Here is an 18,004-nt window from a genome sequence, read left to right as displayed (position 1 = left end):
CATCCCCAAACCCTAATCTTTTCCCTTTCCTTCCCAGCCCCCAAACCCTGCCCTCTGTACCTTTCTCACCACCCGCTTCCCTTCTCCTGTCATCCCCCTACCACCCGGGAAAAAAAGAGATTGCCCCCTCCTTCCACTAGCCCACCCTCCCACCCAAAGAACAACTTCTTCTGCGCAGCTTGTTTTCTAGGCAGCAGCGCTATTGTGATGTCATCGGGGGGCATTGTGACAAGCCGCCAGTGTTCCGTCTCTTCATGTTGTGCACAGTTCAAACGGAAAATACATCAACAGGCAGACTACAGAAAAGCTTACTATCAAAGGTTAGAGGGGGGCTTTCTCAGAGGGCTTTTTACAGTTTTTCTATTCCCAATTAGCCGTTTAAGTGTACTTATTGAAAGTAGTAATTCTTTCATAGGCCGCCCTTTCTTAGTATTTGACGTTCCTTATATTGCGGTATGAGGCTTCGCAGTAGGTTGCAAACATTCATCACCCATGACTGTCCCCAATTGAGCTCAGAAGCTCAATGTCTATCATGACCTCTCTTTTAGAATGTCCAAGAGCAAGCAAACTATTCCTCCAGGAGAGGGCGCCAACAGACTACTAAAGAGATCATCATTACTCAAAGAAAACCCCAAAAACCAATGCATGATAGGAATAAACAGGTAACTTTCTTTGGAGTGGAAGCGGAGAGATCGCACCAGATGCCAATTCTAGATGTTATCACACCTGTGGTCACTGCAGCAGCAGGTGAATCCACTTTGTCCAAAAGGGATCTATTCCATTCAATTGCAAATGATCTAGATAAGACAGAGAACTGCAGCACGGGGACATAGCCGAGTTGGTCAGGTTGAGTGGTGATGAGTTTGCTATTTGGATGAATAAAGAAAGTCAAAAGTGTGAAAGATAAAAAACAAAAGGAGGAAGTGTGAAAAGTGAATGGGCCAAATTGAGGTGCATATGAAGACGTATGCTTTCTTCCAATTCATTAAATCGGGCTAATATGAATCAGGTGAATTGAGTTCTGCTTTTGGAAACTGGGTTAAGAAGGGGTGCACCGTTCCTGGAGGTACTGCAATACCAGGTCAATGCGTGGAGTGGACAGAGCAAGCTCTTTTTCCATCTCCCTGTTCTAAAAATCCATTTAATATATGGTCCCCAGATAGGGGACGTATCAGATATTAAACTGATAAGAACAGATTTTTGATTTAACAGCATCTTTATTATCATGCACTACTCACAAAAAGGTAACAAACCGTGTACAGTGCCGCAGCCCCGTACACACAGAACTATACAATCCTTCTTACATAGCCATAGAGTACGACGCACTAAACTATACATCACACTCCTATGCTTATCCATAACACTCAAGCTGAAAGAAAAAGTTAGACAATAAATAACGACGAACCGGCGATTGGGGGATGGGGGTAGGGGAAAAGGGGGATAGGGTGGGGAAATCACAGGCCCGAAGCTTTATTGAAAGACGCACATAACGGGAAAAGGAGGGAGGGGGCATGGAAGAGGTCTAAACCTCCTCCTCGGCGCTGTCGTCCGGACTGTCCATGATGGAATAGTCTCTGAGCAGGCTGTGGATCAGCCTGCGGCAATCCTGGATAGACATCCTCTCCCTCTTCAAGATGAGCCGGTTCCTGGCGACCCAAATAGCGTCCTTAAAGCAGTTCATAAGGCGCCAAGCCTCCTGGATGGCTCCAACGGTGTGAGTCCCAGGGAAGAGTCCATAAAGTACGGAATGGTACGATAGGCTCCCTCTGGGGACGGAGTTCCTCAGGTCATCCTCCAGGGCAACCAACAGGCGCTGTGCGAAACGGCAGTCCCAAAAGGCGTGCAGCGATGTTTCCTCTACGAAGGGGCACCTTGGGCAGTACCGGGTTTTGCACAGGTTCCGGGCATGCATGAATGACCGGACGGGTAGTCCGCCCTGTATCGCCATCCATGACAAGTCCTTGTGCCCGTTGGTCAATCCAGCCGATGACACGTTTGTCCAAACAGTCTCCAGTGTGTCGTGATGAAGTCCTGGAATGTTCTCCATTTCGTCCTTGGCTCTGATGAGTTTGTGGATAGTCTTTGGCTTCCACAAATCAGGCTTGAGTCCCTCCAGTTGGTGTTCCCTCACAAACCGAACCACGTCTCCGTAGAACCATGGCGCCGTCCAGTTGTAGGGGAAGGAGCTGTCCCACTTGTCCCAGCCTAACCGTCTCCAAAGGGGGAGCAGGAAGAAGCGAGACATGGACCCACCCGCGGAACCTCTCTTGACTCGCAGAGTTCGGCGAACGCAGTCACATACGAAGGAGGATCGCAGGAGGGTGGGGATATCGGGTACGCCCTTCCCACCCTTGCGAGGATCCTTGTACATGATGCTCCGCTTTACTCTGTCCATCTTGGATCCCCAGACAAAACGAAACACCGTCCTGGTAATGGCCCTGCACACGGTGGCAAGGGGGGGCCAGGCCTGGGCCGTGTACTGCAGCACGGGCAGTACCTCGTTACGCAGGACCAGTGCTTTGCCCTCACAGGTGAGGCGTCTGAGGCTCCACAGACCGATCCGTTGGGTGATCTTGGTCAAGCGTTCCTCCCAGGACTTGAGGGCTGCTCCTTCCTTCCCGAACCAGACTCCAAGAACCTTGATGAAATCCGGCTGGATGCTGAAAGGGAAGGGGGCGGAAGAGGCCGGCTGCCAGTCCCCGAAGAGCATGGCTTCCGACTTCCCGCAGTTGACTTTGGCTCCCGAAGCCCGTCCGAAGGTCTCACAGGTCTGGACGAGGGTGTCGACTGAGCGCCGGTCCGCGCAGAAGACGGTCACGTCGTCCATGTAGAGCGAGCACTTGACCTCGAAGCGTTCTGGTCCTGGTGCGGTGATCCCTCTGATCTCTCCATTCCGCCGGATAGCCTCTGCAAAGAGTTCTATAACACAAACAAAAAGAAGAGGTGACAGAGGACAGCCTTGTCTGACCCCTGAGAGGACCGGGAAGGGGTCAGTCTTCCAGCCGTTCACCAACACCGAGCTGTGAATATCAAAATACATTAGTTGGACATACAAGCAAAACATGTTACCCAAACCTAACCTGTGCAGAGCTTTGCCCAGGAACTCATGGGAAACACGGTCGAAGGCCTTTTCCTGATCCAACGAGATCAGGGCTGCGTGCACCCGGCGGGCTTTGATGTACTCGACCGTGTCCCGCATGAGAGCCAGGCTGTCTGCGATGCGACGTCCGGGGATGCCGCAGGTCTGATCCGGGTGGATGATCCGTCCGATAACAGTCTTCAATCTCGTTGCCATCGTCTTGGCCAGGATCTTGTAGTCGACGTTCAGAAGGGTGATGGGACGCCAATTCTTCAGGTCGCACCTCTCTCCTTTACGCTTGTACAGGATCGTGACCATTCCTTCCCTCAGAGATGGAGGCATTCTGCCCTCCACCACCATCTCCTCATACAGCCCTAACAGGTCCGGACAGATTAGGTCTCCCAGCGCTACATAGAGCTCTGCTGGGAGGCCGTCACTGCCCGGTGTCCTGCCAGAACTAAAGGATTTGGCGGCCGAGAGCAGCTCGTCCACCGTCAGAGGAACATCCATGGCCGCCGCGTCTGCAGGGTCAAGATGGTTAGTGATACCTGACAGGAACTTATCGGCGGCCTCGGGGTCAGTAGTCTTGCGGGCGTAGAGTTCGCTGTAGAAGTCGCTGACGACCTTCATCACGTTCTCTTTCCCGCGTCGCATGTTTCCACTCTCGTCTCGTAGTTCATTCATGGGCGTGTGACCGGCGTGGAGTTTCCTGAAAAAGAACGAGTTACATTTCTCACCCTTCTCCAGGTTCTCCACTTTGGAACGGAAGACAATTCGCTCGGACTCCTCCTCGAAGTGCCTTTTCAGGCTCCTCTTAGTCTCCTCCAGCTCCTCTCTCACGTCCCAGCCGCATCGAAGAAGGTCCTGCAGGGAACGCAGCTCACGCTGGAGTCTCCTGAAGTCCCTCCTCTTCAGACACGCCTGTTGTTGACTCTTTGCCTGAAAGAAGAAACGGAACTCGAGTTTAACGTATTCCCACCAGTCAGAAACAGACTGGAAGCCCGCCTTGTAGGCCCGCCACGTGGAGTAGGCAGCTCTAAGCTCCTCCAGAATCTCACCCTTTTCCAGCAGAGAGCAGTTCAGCTTCCAGGAGCCCGGGCCAATGGGGAAGCCATGGCCAAGCACACCTTGAAAGTGAATGGCTCTGTGGTCAGAGAAGAAGCAGGGGACCATCGAGTGCCCACTCCGCCCAACCGCCCGAGAGGTAAACACAAAGTCAATCCTGGAACGCAGCGAGCCATCGGATCGGCACCATGAATAGTTCACGGATCCGTGTCCGATGGAGCCAACAACGTCCACAAGAGAGGCTTCGGTCACCATCTCAATGAGCAGTTTGGATGTGACGTCCAACTTGGCAGCCGTTCCAGAACTGCGTCCATCCTCCTCAATCGGGCAGTTGAAATCCCCGGCCATCACTACCGTCCTGGCGGTAGCGAGCTGAGGGCGCAGGGCTTGGAGGAGCTCCAGTCGATCGCTCTTCACAGGAGAAGCATACACATTGATGAACCTGACAGGTTCTCCCGCCCAGGTGCCATCCACGAGCAGTAACCTGCCGCAGACGATTTCCTGAACAGAGTCCAATGTGAAGGCGCTTCCCCTGATCAGCACGGCGACCCCCGCGGACCTACAGTCGCCCCCGCCAGACCAGTAGGATGGGCCATGGGTCCACTCCCTGGCCAGATGGTTGAAGGACCTAGAGGAGGGAAGGGAGCATTCCTGCAGGAAAAATACATCACTAGACTGAGTGTTAAGGAACGCAAAAATTGTCTGACGTCGGAACTTGTCTCTGATGCTCCTAACATTAATGGAAAAGATGTTAATGTTAGCAGTCATTGGAGGAAAGAGAAAGTTAGAGCAGGCGGTGTGCCTTAGTTACCACTCCGGTCGGGCGGTTCTTCCTCTTTGGCACCTGCTGGTAAGGGTATCTCCAGCAGACCCTCTTCTGCTAGCTGATCAAGCAGGGATGGTGCCTCAGTGGCTTCCGACTCCTCCATTTCTTCTTCGGCCACAAGGGACTCCACCATCTGCTCCAACACGTCCGGTTCTGGGAGGAGGCCATCCTCCTCTTCCTGGGGTGGATTGGGGTCCACAATGAACAGCTTGGAAGGTTCTGCGACAGGACTATCTTCCACCTTCCTTTTCCTTTGGCCTGTACCTGAGGAGACAAGAGCTGGAAAATCCTCCTCGGTGAAAAGTGCAAGAGTGCTGAGGCCCTCTGCTCTCATGGTCTGGGGGGGGAGAGTGGGCTTTGGGGGGGGGGTGAGGAGACCAACTGAGGAGTAGGGAAATGAGGTGGAGGTAGTGGAATCCTCAGTAGGGTTGGCCGGGGGGGGAGGGGTTTGGACAGGGGTGACAGGGGGGGGGACCAGGGAGGGGGCAACAGTTTTCTTACCCTTCTTTTCCCTGGACTCCGTGGCTGCTGGGGCATCAGCTGGAGCCACGGTCGCTGGGTTCTTGGCCGCCTTGTCCTTGGCCTCTGTGGCCTTGGTCGTAGCTGCCTTGGTCGACGAAGCTGTGACTACCCGATACTGGGTCGCCGCGGCAACCCTTGCCCAGGATTTCTCCCGCTGTGGGCAGTCCTTGTAAAGGTGGTCCGCCTGTCCACATAGGTTGCAAGTCTTCTTCTTTGGGCAGTCCTTGGAGCTGTGTCCTGTCACCCGGCAAACCCTGCAGGCGTCCTCCTTGCAGGTCTTCATCGAATGCCCTTTCCCGCCACATTTCCTGCAGTTGTGTGGCATGTCCAGGTAGTAGATGAGACCAAAGGAGTTTCCCAGAGAGAATGTCGGGGGCAGGTGCTGGAGACCATCCTCGGATGCCGGTTCCCTGTGGAGTCGAACGGTTACTGACCACTTACCCGTCCAGAATCCGTTGCCGTTAAGGATGTGGGATGGCTCCCTCACCACTGTGCAGAGACGTCCCAGGAACGTGGAGATGTCTCTTCCTGGGGTGTGCGGGTTCCGCATGGAGACCGTGATCCTCTTCTCATCCCTCTGTATAGGACAGGATCCTAAAAAAGAATGAAAAGGGGAGTCCGGCATCGCTGCGTTCATCGCCTCCCAGTATCTCCTGCAGGCATTCACCGTGGCAAAGGTTACCAGAAAAATGCCAGTCATGAAGGTCTGGACACTCAGGGTTTCCGCCCTGGAGAAGCCCTGATCCAGAATCATCTTCTTGCAGAACACGTCGCTGGACATGTCCGGCAACCTACCATCCACCGCCTTCAGCTTCAGGGCGACCGTCTGCCGCATCCAAGGCTCCAGGGTTGGAGCCTTTTCAGGCGGCGTCCGGGCTCCCTCCGGCTGGCTAGCGTCGGAGGTAGGGGCCTCTTGGGCCGAAGAAGCCTCTGGATGAGCCTTCCTGGAGGTCCCTGGGTCCTGAGCCTTCTTGGCTGCCTTCTCTGGCTTGCTTGCCATGGCTGGTTCCTGCTTGAGTTCCCGGAGCTGGATCTTGGATTCTTCTCCGGGTGTCTTCTCCCGCTGTGTTCCTCCTCGAAGTTCCTCTGGTCTCCCCAAGTCTTCTCCGAGCCTTCGTCTTCTTGCTTCTTTCTGCCAAGCTCTTCTTCCGTCCGATCTCCCTCTTTCGGTCTCGGCTGGGCTTCGGAGCTTGTCTCCCTGATCGTATCTCGTCAAGTGTAGCTAGCTCAGTTTGTTCTGATAAGAACAGATACTACACTTGATCTTAGCCAAAAGGCCGAGAAGCGATAACCAGAATTGGTTTGGGCCTCGAGTGGCACCCTGGCCTATGCCGGACACATCTTAGGGAGAGAGAGCGAGAGGGAGACAAACCCACGCCTACACAAGACATTTTGTCACCCAAGCCAACCCTTGAAAAGGCTGCTTTGCAGAGCCAAAACAAGAAGAATGGTGCGTTTTGCAGCCGCCGCCCACTGCAATGAATCTGAATAACTCCTCCTTTAGGGCGCAAGCAACTCCCCTCCCCCTTGCAGTCTTTCCAATTCACGATACAAAAAGACGGACAGGACAGGTTGCCTGACTTTCCGTCACTGCCACCCTTTGCCATCCTTACCCGTAGAAAGCCCTTTCATCATCCCCAAACCCTAATCTTTTCCCTTTCCTTCCCAGCCCCCAAACCCTGCCCTCTGTACCTTTCTCACCACCCGCTTCCCTTCTCCTGTCATCCCCCTACCACCCGGGAAAAAAAGAGATTGCCCCCTCCTTCCACTAGCCCACCCTCCCACCCAAAGAACAACTTCTTCTGCGCAGCTTGTTTTCTAGGCAGCAGCGCTATTGTGATGTCATCGGGGGGCATTGTGACAAGCCGCCAGTGTTCCGTCTCTTCATGTTGTGCACAGTTCAAACGGAAAATACATCAACAGGCAGACTACAGAAAAGCTTACTATCAAAGGTTAGAGGGGGGCTTTCTCAGAGGGCTTTTTACAGTTTTTCTATTCCCAATTAGCCGTTTAAGTGTACTTATTGAAAGTAGTAATTCTTTCATAGGCCGCCCTTTCTTAGTATTTGACGTTCCTTATATTGCGGTATGAGGCTTCGCAGTAGGTTGCAAACATTCATCACCCATGACTGTCCCCAATTGAGCTCAGAAGCTCAATGTCTATCATGACCTCTCTTTTAGAATGTCCAAGAGCAAGCAAACTATTCCTCCAGGAGAGGGCGCCAACAGACTACTAAAGAGATCATCATTACTCAAAGAAAACCCCAAAAACCAATGCATGATAGGAATAAACAGGTAACTTTCTTTGGAGTGGAAGCGGAGAGATCGCACCAGATGCCAATTCTAGATGTTATCACACCTGTGGTCACTGCAGCAGCAGGTGAATCCACTTTGTCCAAAAGGGATCTATTCCATTCAATTGCAAATGATCTAGATAAGACAGAGAACTGCAGCACGGGGACATAGCCGAGTTGGTCAGGTTGAGTGGTGATGAGTTTGCTATTTGGATGAATAAAGAAAGTCAAAAGTGTGAAAGATAAAAAACAAAAGGAGGAAGTGTGAAAAGTGAATGGGCCAAATTGAGGTGCATATGAAGACGTATGCTTTCTTCCAATTCATTAAATCGGGCTAATATGAATCAGGTGAATTGAGTTCTGCTTTTGGAAACTGGGTTAAGAAGGGGTGCACCGTTCCTGGAGGTACTGCAATACCAGGTCAATGCGTGGAGTGGACAGAGCAAGCTCTTTTTCCATCTCCCTGTTCTAAAAATCCATTTAATATATGGTCCCCAGATAGGGGACGTATCAGATATTAAACTGATAAGAACAGATTTTGATTTAATGAAGCTTTCCAAAGCACCGCAAAAAATGCATGACCGAAGTCACACCAAAAACAGTGCAAAGGCTAGGATTCGTGTGGACCCCTCCGTGAGGAGAGGGTCCCCAAAAATCAACCCCGTCCCTCCGAGCCAGAAGGCCACAGCAAGGGTCAGGGATCTTCGGTGCTCCCCCAAGCCGAAGCCTGGTTGAGCCTTGTCGTTGCTCCCAGCGTCCACCCAGGCATCTTACCCAAGTGGAGTAGAGAGCTACTAGTTGTTGGTTTCGCAGCCGAAACTGCCCGGACCGTCAACCGGTGTTGGTTTCTCAGCCCAAGGCTAACCGGACCTCCAACCGGGTGTTGGTTTCTCAGCCGAAGCTGACCCGGACCTCCAACCGGGTGTTGGTTTCTCAGCCGAAGCTGACCCAGACCTCCAACCGGGTGTTGGTTTCTCAGCCGAAGCTGACCCGGACCTCCAACCGGGTGTTGGTTTCTCAGCCCAAAGCTGAACGGACCTCCGACCATGATTATAAAAATTTCCCTTCCTAGCCAGAAGGCCGGGATAGAGCAATATGCTCAGAAAGTATGAAAGGGCAAGGTACGGTGTGCTACAGAGCCCAAGGCTCGCCGGGGTCCCAAGCCAGCAAGCTCAGACTCACTCCAGGGTCGTCAGTCCTGGGGCACATTGCACCATAGCCCCCACACTTACTCAGTCTAATAGCCTCGATCCTGGTAGGGCCATGTTTTCCTCTAGATGAATATACTATACATCAAGAGTACTAGCAAGCGCAACCTTCCAGTGTGCATTGCATCTGCCGAGCCTCACAGATACTACACTTGATCTTAGCCAAAAGGCCGAGAAGCGATAACCAGAATTGGTTTGGGCCTCGAGTGGCACCCTGGCCTATGCCGGACACATCTTAGGGAGAGAGAGCGAGAGGGAGACAAACCCACGCCTACACAAGACATTTTGTCACCCAAGCCAACCCTTGAAAAGGCTGCTTTGCAGAGCCAAAACAAGAAGAATGGTGCGTTTTGCAGCCGCCGCCCACTGCAATGAATCTGAATAACTCCTCCTTTAGGGCGCAAGCAACTCCCCTCCCCCTTGCAGTCTTTCCAATTCACGATACAAAAAGACGGACAGGACAGGTTGCCTGACTTTCCGTCACTGCCACCCTTTGCCATCCTTACCCGTAGAAAGCCCTTTCATCATCCCCAAACCCTAATCTTTTCCCTTTCCTTCCCAGCCCCCAAACCCTGCCCTCTGTACCTTTCTCACCACCCGCTTCCCTTCTCCTGTCATCCCCCTACCACCCGGGAAAAAAAGAGATTGCCCCCTCCTTCCACTAGCCCACCCTCCCACCCAAAGAACAACTTCTTCTGCGCAGCTTGTTTTCTAGGCAGCAGCGCTATTGTGATGTCATCGGGGGGCATTGTGACAAGCCGCCAGTGTTCCGTCTCTTCATGTTGTGCACAGTTCAAACGGAAAATACATCAACAGGCAGACTACAGAAAAGCTTACTATCAAAGGTTAGAGGGGGGCTTTCTCAGAGGGCTTTTTACAGTTTTTCTATTCCCAATTAGCCGTTTAAGTGTACTTATTGAAAGTAGTAATTCTTTCATAGGCCGCCCTTTCTTAGTATTTGACGTTCCTTATATTGCGGTATGAGGCTTCGCAGTAGGTTGCAAACATTCATCACCCATGACTGTCCCCAATTGAGCTCAGAAGCTCAATGTCTATCATGACCTCTCTTTTAGAATGTCCAAGAGCAAGCAAACTATTCCTCCAGGAGAGGGCGCCAACAGACTACTAAAGAGATCATCATTACTCAAAGAAAACCCCAAAAACCAATGCATGATAGGAATAAACAGGTAACTTTCTTTGGAGTGGAAGCGGAGAGATCGCACCAGATGCCAATTCTAGATGTTATCACACCTGTGGTCACTGCAGCAGCAGGTGAATCCACTTTGTCCAAAAGGGATCTATTCCATTCAATTGCAAATGATCTAGATAAGACAGAGAACTGCAGCACGGGGACATAGCCGAGTTGGTCAGGTTGAGTGGTGATGAGTTTGCTATTTGGATGAATAAAGAAAGTCAAAAGTGTGAAAGATAAAAAACAAAAGGAGGAAGTGTGAAAAGTGAATGGGCCAAATTGAGGTGCATATGAAGACGTATGCTTTCTTCCAATTCATTAAATCGGGCTAATATGAATCAGGTGAATTGAGTTCTGCTTTTGGAAACTGGGTTAAGAAGGGGTGCACCGTTCCTGGAGGTACTGCAATACCAGGTCAATGCGTGGAGTGGACAGAGCAAGCTCTTTTTCCATCTCCCTGTTCTAAAAATCCATTTAATATATGGTCCCCAGATAGGGGACGTATCAGATATTAAACTGATAAGAACAGATACTACACTTGATCTTAGCCAAAAGGCCGAGAAGCGATAACCAGAATTGGTTTGGGCCTCGAGTGGCACCCTGGCCTATGCCGGACACATCTTAGGGAGAGAGAGCGAGAGGGAGACAAACCCACGCCTACACAAGACATTTTGTCACCCAAGCCAACCCTTGAAAAGGCTGCTTTGCAGAGCCAAAACAAGAAGAATGGTGCGTTTTGCAGCCGCCGCCCACTGCAATGAATCTGAATAACTCCTCCTTTAGGGCGCAAGCAACTCCCCTCCCCCTTGCAGTCTTTCCAATTCACGATACAAAAAGACGGACAGGACAGGTTGCCTGACTTTCCGTCACTGCCACCCTTTGCCATCCTTACCCGTAGAAAGCCCTTTCATCATCCCCAAACCCTAATCTTTTCCCTTTCCTTCCCAGCCCCCAAACCCTGCCCTCTGTACCTTTCTCACCACCCGCTTCCCTTCTCCTGTCATCCCCCTACCACCCGGGAAAAAAAGAGATTGCCCCCTCCTTCCACTAGCCCACCCTCCCACCCAAAGAACAACTTCTTCTGCGCAGCTTGTTTTCTAGGCAGCAGCGCTATTGTGATGTCATCGGGGGGCATTGTGACAAGCCGCCAGTGTTCCGTCTCTTCATGTTGTGCACAGTTCAAACGGAAAATACATCAACAGGCAGACTACAGAAAAGCTTACTATCAAAGGTTAGAGGGGGGCTTTCTCAGAGGGCTTTTTACAGTTTTTCTATTCCCAATTAGCCGTTTAAGTGTACTTATTGAAAGTAGTAATTCTTTCATAGGCCGCCCTTTCTTAGTATTTGACGTTCCTTATATTGCGGTATGAGGCTTCGCAGTAGGTTGCAAACATTCATCACCCATGACTGTCCCCAATTGAGCTCAGAAGCTCAATGTCTATCATGACCTCTCTTTTAGAATGTCCAAGAGCAAGCAAACTATTCCTCCAGGAGAGGGCGCCAACAGACTACTAAAGAGATCATCATTACTCAAAGAAAACCCCAAAAACCAATGCATGATAGGAATAAACAGGTAACTTTCTTTGGAGTGGAAGCGGAGAGATCGCACCAGATGCCAATTCTAGATGTTATCACACCTGTGGTCACTGCAGCAGCAGGTGAATCCACTTTGTCCAAAAGGGATCTATTCCATTCAATTGCAAATGATCTAGATAAGACAGAGAACTGCAGCACGGGGACATAGCCGAGTTGGTCAGGTTGAGTGGTGATGAGTTTGCTATTTGGATGAATAAAGAAAGTCAAAAGTGTGAAAGATAAAAAACAAAAGGAGGAAGTGTGAAAAGTGAATGGGCCAAATTGAGGTGCATATGAAGACGTATGCTTTCTTCCAATTCATTAAATCGGGCTAATATGAATCAGGTGAATTGAGTTCTGCTTTTGGAAACTGGGTTAAGAAGGGGTGCACCGTTCCTGGAGGTACTGCAATACCAGGTCAATGCGTGGAGTGGACAGAGCAAGCTCTTTTTCCATCTCCCTGTTCTAAAAATCCATTTAATATATGGTCCCCAGATAGGGGACGTATCAGATATTAAACTGATAAGAACAGATACTACACTTGATCTTAGCCAAAAGGCCGAGAAGCGATAACCAGAATTGGTTTGGGCCTCGAGTGGCACCCTGGCCTATGCCGGACACATCTTAGGGAGAGAGAGCGAGAGGGAGACAAACCCACGCCTACACAAGACATTTTGTCACCCAAGCCAACCCTTGAAAAGGCTGCTTTGCAGAGCCAAAACAAGAAGAATGGTGCGTTTTGCAGCCGCCGCCCACTGCAATGAATCTGAATAACTCCTCCTTTAGGGCGCAAGCAACTCCCCTCCCCCTTGCAGTCTTTCCAATTCACGATACAAAAAGACGGACAGGACAGGTTGCCTGACTTTCCGTCACTGCCACCCTTTGCCATCCTTACCCGTAGAAAGCCCTTTCATCATCCCCAAACCCTAATCTTTTCCCTTTCCTTCCCAGCCCCCAAACCCTGCCCTCTGTACCTTTCTCACCACCCGCTTCCCTTCTCCTGTCATCCCCCTACCACCCGGGAAAAAAAGAGATTGCCCCCTCCTTCCACTAGCCCACCCTCCCACCCAAAGAACAACTTCTTCTGCGCAGCTTGTTTTCTAGGCAGCAGCGCTATTGTGATGTCATCGGGGGGCATTGTGACAAGCCGCCAGTGTTCCGTCTCTTCATGTTGTGCACAGTTCAAACGGAAAATACATCAACAGGCAGACTACAGAAAAGCTTACTATCAAAGGTTAGAGGGGGGCTTTCTCAGAGGGCTTTTTACAGTTTTTCTATTCCCAATTAGCCGTTTAAGTGTACTTATTGAAAGTAGTAATTCTTTCATAGGCCGCCCTTTCTTAGTATTTGACGTTCCTTATATTGCGGTATGAGGCTTCGCAGTAGGTTGCAAACATTCATCACCCATGACTGTCCCCAATTGAGCTCAGAAGCTCAATGTCTATCATGACCTCTCTTTTAGAATGTCCAAGAGCAAGCAAACTATTCCTCCAGGAGAGGGCGCCAACAGACTACTAAAGAGATCATCATTACTCAAAGAAAACCCCAAAAACCAATGCATGATAGGAATAAACAGGTAACTTTCTTTGGAGTGGAAGCGGAGAGATCGCACCAGATGCCAATTCTAGATGTTATCACACCTGTGGTCACTGCAGCAGCAGGTGAATCCACTTTGTCCAAAAGGGATCTATTCCATTCAATTGCAAATGATCTAGATAAGACAGAGAACTGCAGCACGGGGACATAGCCGAGTTGGTCAGGTTGAGTGGTGATGAGTTTGCTATTTGGATGAATAAAGAAAGTCAAAAGTGTGAAAGATAAAAAACAAAAGGAGGAAGTGTGAAAAGTGAATGGGCCAAATTGAGGTGCATATGAAGACGTATGCTTTCTTCCAATTCATTAAATCGGGCTAATATGAATCAGGTGAATTGAGTTCTGCTTTTGGAAACTGGGTTAAGAAGGGGTGCACCGTTCCTGGAGGTACTGCAATACCAGGTCAATGCGTGGAGTGGACAGAGCAAGCTCTTTTTCCATCTCCCTGTTCTAAAAATCCATTTAATATATGGTCCCCAGATAGGGGACGTATCAGATATTAAACTGATAAGAACAGATACTACACTTGATCTTAGCCAAAAGGCCGAGAAGCGATAACCAGAATTGGTTTGGGCCTCGAGTGGCACCCTGGCCTATGCCGGACACATCTTAGGGAGAGAGAGCGAGAGGGAGACAAACCCACGCCTACACAAGACATTTTGTCACCCAAGCCAACCCTTGAAAAGGCTGCTTTGCAGAGCCAAAACAAGAAGAATGGTGCGTTTTGCAGCCGCCGCCCACTGCAATGAATCTGAATAACTCCTCCTTTAGGGCGCAAGCAACTCCCCTCCCCCTTGCAGTCTTTCCAATTCACGATACAAAAAGACGGACAGGACAGGTTGCCTGACTTTCCGTCACTGCCACCCTTTGCCATCCTTACCCGTAGAAAGCCCTTTCATCATCCCCAAACCCTAATCTTTTCCCTTTCCTTCCCAGCCCCCAAACCCTGCCCTCTGTACCTTTCTCACCACCCGCTTCCCTTCTCCTGTCATCCCCCTACCACCCGGGAAAAAAAGAGATTGCCCCCTCCTTCCACTAGCCCACCCTCCCACCCAAAGAACAACTTCTTCTGCGCAGCTTGTTTTCTAGGCAGCAGCGCTATTGTGATGTCATCGGGGGGCATTGTGACAAGCCGCCAGTGTTCCGTCTCTTCATGTTGTGCACAGTTCAAACGGAAAATACATCAACAGGCAGACTACAGAAAAGCTTACTATCAAAGGTTAGAGGGGGGCTTTCTCAGAGGGCTTTTTACAGTTTTTCTATTCCCAATTAGCCGTTTAAGTGTACTTATTGAAAGTAGTAATTCTTTCATAGGCCGCCCTTTCTTAGTATTTGACGTTCCTTATATTGCGGTATGAGGCTTCGCAGTAGGTTGCAAACATTCATCACCCATGACTGTCCCCAATTGAGCTCAGAAGCTCAATGTCTATCATGACCTCTCTTTTAGAATGTCCAAGAGCAAGCAAACTATTCCTCCAGGAGAGGGCGCCAACAGACTACTAAAGAGATCATCATTACTCAAAGAAAACCCCAAAAACCAATGCATGATAGGAATAAACAGGTAACTTTCTTTGGAGTGGAAGCGGAGAGATCGCACCAGATGCCAATTCTAGATGTTATCACACCTGTGGTCACTGCAGCAGCAGGTGAATCCACTTTGTCCAAAAGGGATCTATTCCATTCAATTGCAAATGATCTAGATAAGACAGAGAACTGCAGCACGGGGACATAGCCGAGTTGGTCAGGTTGAGTGGTGATGAGTTTGCTATTTGGATGAATAAAGAAAGTCAAAAGTGTGAAAGATAAAAAACAAAAGGAGGAAGTGTGAAAAGTGAATGGGCCAAATTGAGGTGCATATGAAGACGTATGCTTTCTTCCAATTCATTAAATCGGGCTAATATGAATCAGGTGAATTGAGTTCTGCTTTTGGAAACTGGGTTAAGAAGGGGTGCACCGTTCCTGGAGGTACTGCAATACCAGGTCAATGCGTGGAGTGGACAGAGCAAGCTCTTTTTCCATCTCCCTGTTCTAAAAATCCATTTAATATATGGTCCCCAGATAGGGGACGTATCAGATATTAAACTGATAAGAACAGATTTTGATTTAATGAAGCTTTCCAAAGCACCGCAAAAAATGCATGACCGAAGTCACACCAAAAACAGTGCAAAGGCTAGGATTCGTGTGGACCCCTCCGTGAGGAGAGGGTCCCCAAAAATCAACCCCGTCCCTCCGAGCCAGAAGGCCACAGCAAGGGTCAGGGATCTTCGGTGCTCCCCCAAGCCGAAGCCTGGTTGAGCCTTGTCGTTGCTCCCAGCGTCCACCCAGGCATCTTACCCAAGTGGAGTAGAGAGCTACTAGTTGTTGGTTTCGCAGCCGAAACTGCCCGGACCGTCAACCGGTGTTGGTTTCTCAGCCCAAGGCTAACCGGACCTCCAACCGGGTGTTGGTTTCTCAGCCGAAGCTGACCCGGACCTCCAACCGGGTGTTGGTTTCTCAGCCGAAGCTGACCCGGACCTCCAACCGGGTGTTGGTTTCTCAGCCGAAGCTGACCCGGACCTCCAACCGGGTGTTGGTTTCTCAGCCCAAAGCTGAACGGACCTCCGACCATGATTATAAAAATTTCCCTTCCTAGCCAGAAGGCCGGGATAGAGCAATATGCTCAGAAAGTATGAAAGGGCAAGGTACGGTGTGCTACAGAGCCCAAGGCTTGCCGGGGTCCAAAGCCAGCAAGCTCAGACTCACTCCAGGGTCGTCAATCCTGGGGCACATTGCACCATAGCCCCCACACTTACTCAGTCTAATAGCCTCGATCCTGGTAGGGCCATGGTTTCCTCTAGATGGATATACTATCCTCCCAAAGTACTAACAAGCGCAACCTTCCAGTGTGCATTGCATCATTGTACTAAGGTGGCCGGAGCCTTAAACCACCTTTTCGAACGATACTACACTTGATCTTAGCCAAAAGGCCGAGAAGCGATAACCAGAATTGGTTGATAAGAACAGATACTACACTTGATCTTAGCCAAAAGGCCGAGAAGCGATAACCAGAATTGGTTTGGGCCTCGAGTGGCACCCTGGCCTATGCCGGACACATCTTAGGGAGAGAGAGCGAGAGGGAGACAAACCCACGCCTACACAAGACATTTTGTCACCCAAGCCAACCCTTGAAAAGGCTGCTTTGCAGAGCCAAAACAAGAAGAATGGTGCGTTTTGCAGCCGCCGCCCACTGCAATGAATCTGAATAACTCCTCCTTTAGGGCGCAAGCAACTCCCCTCCCCCTTGCAGTCTTTCCAATTCACGATACAAAAAGACGGACAGGACAGGTTGCCTGACTTTCCGTCACTGCCACCCTTTGCCATCCTTACCCGTAGAAAGCCCTTTCATCATCCCCAAACCCTAATCTTTTCCCTTTCCTTCCCAGCCCCCAAACCCTGCCCTCTGTACCTTTCTCACCACCCGCTTCCCTTCTCCTGTCATCCCCCTACCACCCGGGAAAAAAAGAGATTGCCCCCTCCTTCCACTAGCCCACCCTCCCACCCAAAGAACAACTTCTTCTGCGCAGCTTGTTTTCTAGGCAGCAGCGCTATTGTGATGTCATCGGGGGGCATTGTGACAAGCCGCCAGTGTTCCGTCTCTTCATGTTGTGCACAGTTCAAACGGAAAATACATCAACAGGCAGACTACAGAAAAGCTTACTATCAAAGGTTAGAGGGGGGCTTTCTCAGAGGGCTTTTTACAGTTTTTCTATTCCCAATTAGCCGTTTAAGTGTACTTATTGAAAGTAGTAATTCTTTCATAGGCCGCCCTTTCTTAGTATTTGACGTTCCTTATATTGCGGTATGAGGCTTCGCAGTAGGTTGCAAACATTCATCACCCATGACTGTCCCCAATTGAGCTCAGAAGCTCAATGTCTATCATGACCTCTCTTTTAGAATGTCCAAGAGCAAGCAAACTATTCCTCCAGGAGAGGGCGCCAACAGACTACTAAAGAGATCATCATTACTCAAAGAAAACCCCAAAAACCAATGCATGATAGGAATAAACAGGTAACTTTCTTTGGAGTGGAAGCGGAGAGATCGCACCAGATGCCAATTCTAGATGTTATCACACCTGTGGTCACTGCAGCAGCAGGTGAATCCACTTTGTCCAAAAGGGATCTATTCCATTCAATTGCAAATGATCTAGATAAGACAGAGAACTGCAGCACGGGGACATAGCCGAGTTGGTCAGGTTGAGTGGTGATGAGTTTGCTATTTGGATGAATAAAGAAAGTCAAAAGTGTGAAAGATAAAAAACAAAAGGAGGAAGTGTGAAAAGTGAATGGGCCAAATTGAGGTGCATATGAAGACGTATGCTTTCTTCCAATTCATTAAATCGGGCTAATATGAATCAGGTGAATTGAGTTCTGCTTTTGGAAACTGGGTTAAGAAGGGGTGCACCGTTCCTGGAGGTACTGCAATACCAGGTCAATGCGTGGAGTGGACAGAGCAAGCTCTTTTTCCATCTCCCTGTTCTAAAAATCCATTTAATATATGGTCCCCAGATAGGGGACGTATCAGATATTAAACTGATAAGAACAGATACTACACTTGATCTTAGCCAAAAGGCCGAGAAGCGATAACCAGAATTGGTTTGGGCCTCGAGTGGCAC

The 18,004-nt window shown here is 50.0% G+C and overlaps 7 non-coding genes and 3 pseudogenes across 7 annotated transcripts; all 10 read right to left on the bottom strand.

Annotated features, from left to right (window-relative positions):
- Positions 1–1,044: 1,044 nt before the first annotated feature.
- Positions 1,045–1,248, bottom strand: LOC142293142 (U2 spliceosomal RNA; annotated as a pseudogene).
- Positions 1,249–6,677: 5,429 nt separating this feature from the next.
- LOC142292693 (U2 spliceosomal RNA) lies at positions 6,678–6,781 on the bottom strand (annotated as a pseudogene).
- Positions 6,782–8,168: 1,387 nt separating this feature from the next.
- Positions 8,169–8,364, bottom strand: LOC142293201 (U2 spliceosomal RNA). Its single transcript, XR_012751186.1, has one exon. It is a non-coding gene; the product is annotated as a U2 spliceosomal RNA (small nuclear RNA).
- A 684-nt stretch (positions 8,365–9,048) lies between these two features.
- On the bottom strand, positions 9,049–9,175 carry LOC142292722 (U2 spliceosomal RNA; annotated as a pseudogene).
- Positions 9,176–10,562: 1,387 nt separating this feature from the next.
- LOC142292885 (U2 spliceosomal RNA) lies at positions 10,563–10,753 on the bottom strand. Its single transcript, XR_012750903.1, has one exon. It is a non-coding gene; the product is annotated as a U2 spliceosomal RNA (small nuclear RNA).
- Positions 10,754–12,140: 1,387 nt separating this feature from the next.
- LOC142292884 (U2 spliceosomal RNA) lies at positions 12,141–12,331 on the bottom strand. Its single transcript, XR_012750902.1, has one exon. It is a non-coding gene; the product is annotated as a U2 spliceosomal RNA (small nuclear RNA).
- Positions 12,332–13,718: 1,387 nt separating this feature from the next.
- On the bottom strand, positions 13,719–13,909 carry LOC142292883 (U2 spliceosomal RNA). The gene has a single exon (XR_012750901.1). It is a non-coding gene; the product is annotated as a U2 spliceosomal RNA (small nuclear RNA).
- A 1,387-nt stretch (positions 13,910–15,296) lies between these two features.
- Positions 15,297–15,492, bottom strand: LOC142293200 (U2 spliceosomal RNA). The gene has a single exon (XR_012751185.1). It is a non-coding gene; the product is annotated as a U2 spliceosomal RNA (small nuclear RNA).
- Positions 15,493–16,210: 718 nt separating this feature from the next.
- LOC142292672 (U2 spliceosomal RNA) lies at positions 16,211–16,395 on the bottom strand. The gene has a single exon (XR_012750782.1). It is a non-coding gene; the product is annotated as a U2 spliceosomal RNA (small nuclear RNA).
- Positions 16,396–17,782: 1,387 nt separating this feature from the next.
- Positions 17,783–17,973, bottom strand: LOC142292882 (U2 spliceosomal RNA). The gene has a single exon (XR_012750900.1). It is a non-coding gene; the product is annotated as a U2 spliceosomal RNA (small nuclear RNA).
- Between the last annotated feature and the right edge of the window lie 31 nt (positions 17,974–18,004).

This window comes from Anomaloglossus baeobatrachus, chromosome 2 (assembly GCF_048569485.1).
Source record: "Anomaloglossus baeobatrachus isolate aAnoBae1 chromosome 2, aAnoBae1.hap1, whole genome shotgun sequence".
In the NCBI taxonomy this organism is placed as follows: domain Eukaryota; kingdom Metazoa; phylum Chordata; class Amphibia; order Anura; family Aromobatidae; genus Anomaloglossus; species Anomaloglossus baeobatrachus.
Note: the sequence above shows the minus strand (reverse complement) of the source record. Positions and strands in the feature narration are given on the sequence as shown.